This window comes from Bubalus bubalis, chromosome 7 (assembly GCF_019923935.1).
Source record: "Bubalus bubalis isolate 160015118507 breed Murrah chromosome 7, NDDB_SH_1, whole genome shotgun sequence".
NCBI classification, from domain to species: Eukaryota; Metazoa; Chordata; class Mammalia; order Artiodactyla; family Bovidae; genus Bubalus; species Bubalus bubalis.
Genome location: NC_059163.1, coordinates 111,613,691 through 111,616,809, shown reverse-complemented (window position 1 = coordinate 111,616,809; position 3,119 = coordinate 111,613,691).

The window sequence follows — 3,119 nt, the reverse complement described above, 5'->3', positions numbered from 1 at the left end:
ATATTTGCATTATGCATATGTACACACAACCACACACATATAGTAAATGTGTAATTAAAATTATATGGCATGATACATGAGAAACAATTTTCTCAAGTTCCTAAGTGAATGATTATTTGTATTAAACTCCATTGTTAAGACTGGAAGAGGAAATGGCAACCCACTCCAGTATTCTTGCCTGGAGAATCCCTATAGAGAGAAGAGCCTTGTGGGCTACAATCCATTGGGTCACAAGGAGTCAGACATGACTAGTGACTAAGCACAGGTTCACTGATAAAAAATATTGCAGGTTTCTTCAGATATCATGCTCAGTATGTAGGCAGGGTCTATATATGGCACTTACGATTTTTTAAAAAACCTTTTGACTTTTCTACTTATGCTAATTTTTGTTCATTTTTCATTCAAACATTATTTCAGTCTCACTAAAACCTTATGCAATGTCTCAAAGGTTTTGTCATAAAGTAAATCAAACATTTACTGAGCAATCTTTTAGAACTCGGGGTTTTTATATTTTATAGTACATCTTATAGAGTCTATAATAATGAATTTAAGCTGATACTAGTAGTAGACATTAATGAACTAAGCTGTTTAGTAATAAATGAGCCACAAAATCATCATGGGATAAAAAATTTAAGGGCATTTGTGAGACATTATGGCATATTAGGAAAACCTTTCATTGTGGATAAAGCTGTAAACTTATAAAATTCTTATTTTATATAAAAGATATATAGGTTTCTATTTCTACCATATTTTATCAATTCACAAAACTCTTTTGGAACTGTTGCTCATAAAAGTAAGCCTAACTGAAAATATTGTCTGAAAATTAAAGTCTAAGACAAACAGGCCATCAGTGGATTGGCAGGTATTGTTCAGTAAATAAACATGTAATCTAATTAATTTGTCTCCATTCAAACTTCAGATGTATATTACAGCATCTAAAGACTGATTTGAACTACATATTGGTCCATTTTATTGGAATGAATAAATATGATATGAAAAAAAGAAAAAAAAATTAAGCGCATTAAATGGAAGTCAAAAATAGTATTGCAACAGACAACGTTTGATTAAAATAGGCTTCCTTGTTTAGAATTGGATAACTTAAAGAAGAACTGAGTGTTTTTTAGGAAATTCACAATTCAAATCCAAGTTGTGGCAATGGCATGGAAAGACTCTTCAATTCCACGAAAATTCTTGAAATTCCACAAAAATAGTGAACAGCGTATGAAAAGACTGATGTATTCTAGGCTGTCTACTTCAGTCCTCATCACTAACTTTCCTTCTTCTTTCCATAGCACATCCCTCTTACACATTATTGATGGCTGATGGAAAATATCTGTAATGTCAGTTGTTACTTCTCATCTTTCATTTCTAATTTTATTGGCTTGAGTCTTCTCTTTGCTTCTGTTGATAAGTCTGACTGAAGGTTTATCAACTTCATATTCTCAAAGAAACAGCTTTTAGTTTCACTGATCTTTTGTTATTATTTTCTTTATATTTTTTGTTTATTTATGCTCTGATCTTTGTGTTTTGGTTCCTTCTATTAACTTCAAGTTTTCTTTATTCTTTCTCTAAAGAGGAGAGTGAAAAACTTGCCTTAAAGCTCCACATTCATAAAACGAAGATCATGGTATCCAGTCCCATCACTTCATGGCAAATAGATGGGGAAACAGTGGGCACAGTGGCTGACTTTATTTTTCTGGACTCCAAAGTCAACTGCAGATGGTGACTGCAGCCATGAAATTAAAAGACATTTGCTCCTTGGAAAGAAAGTTATGACCAACGTAGATAGCATATTAAAAAGCAGAGACACTACTTTGCCAACAAAGGTCAATCTAGTCAAGGCTATGGTTTTTCTAGTGGTCATGTATGGATGCGAGAGTTGGACTGTGAAGAAAGCTGAGCACCGAAGAATTGATGCTTTTGAACTGTGGTGTTGGAGAAGACTCTCCAGAGTCCCTTGGACTGCAAGGAGATCCAATCAGTCCATCCTAAAGGAGATCAATCCTGGGTGTTCATTGGAAGGACTGATGTTGAAGCTGAAACTCCAATACTTTGGCCACCTGATGAGAAGAGCTGACTCATTTGAAAAGACCCTGATGCTGGGAGGGATTGGGGGCAGGAGGAGAAGAGGATGACAGAGGATGAGATGGCTGGATGGCATCACCGACTCAATGGACATGGGTTTGGGTGGACTCCAGGAGTTGGTGATGGACAGGGAGGCCTGGTGTGCTGTGGTTCATGGGGTTGCAGAGTCGAACATGACTGAGAGACTGAACTGAATTGCTTTAGATGTAATGTAAGGTTGTTTATTTGTGATTTTTCTTGTTTCCTGAGGTAAGATTGTATTGCAATAAGCTTCCTTCTTAGAACTGTTTTTGCTGAGCACCTTAGGTTTTGGATTGTCATGTTTTTGTTGTCATTTGTCTTTAGGTATTTTTTTTTTATTTCCTCTTTGTTTTCTTCAGTGACATTGGTTGTTTAGTCACATATTGTTTAGCCTTCATATGTTTGTGATTTTTACAGCTTTATCTCGTAGTGGATTTCTCATATTGGCATTGGAAACAACTGCTTGTTACTATTTCAATTTTTAAAAATTTACCAAGTCTTGGTTTGTGATCCATGATATGATCTATTGTGGAAAATGTTCCATGTTTACTTGATGTGAAAGTGTATTCTGCTTCTTTCAGATGGAATGTCCTATAAATAGCAAATCTATCTGGTCTATTTTGTCATTTAAGAATTGGTTAACTTATTAATTTTCTGCCTGGGTCATCCATCCATTGGTATAATTTGAGTGTTAAAGTTCCCCACTATTGTTGTGTTACTGCCAATTTCCCCTTTTATAGATATTAGCACTTTCCTTATATATTGAAGTGTTCCTGTGTTGGGTGCATATATATTTACAATTATTATGCCTTCATGGATTGATCCCTTGTTCATTGTGTAGTGTCTTTCCTTGTCTCTTTTAACATTCATTATTTAAAAGTCTATCTTGTCTGATATGAGTATTGCTTCTCCAGCTTTCTTTTGATTTTTATTTGCATGGAATATCTTCTTATATCCCCTCATTTTCAGGCTGTATGCATCTCTAGGTTTGAAGTGGGTTTTTTTTTTTTTTT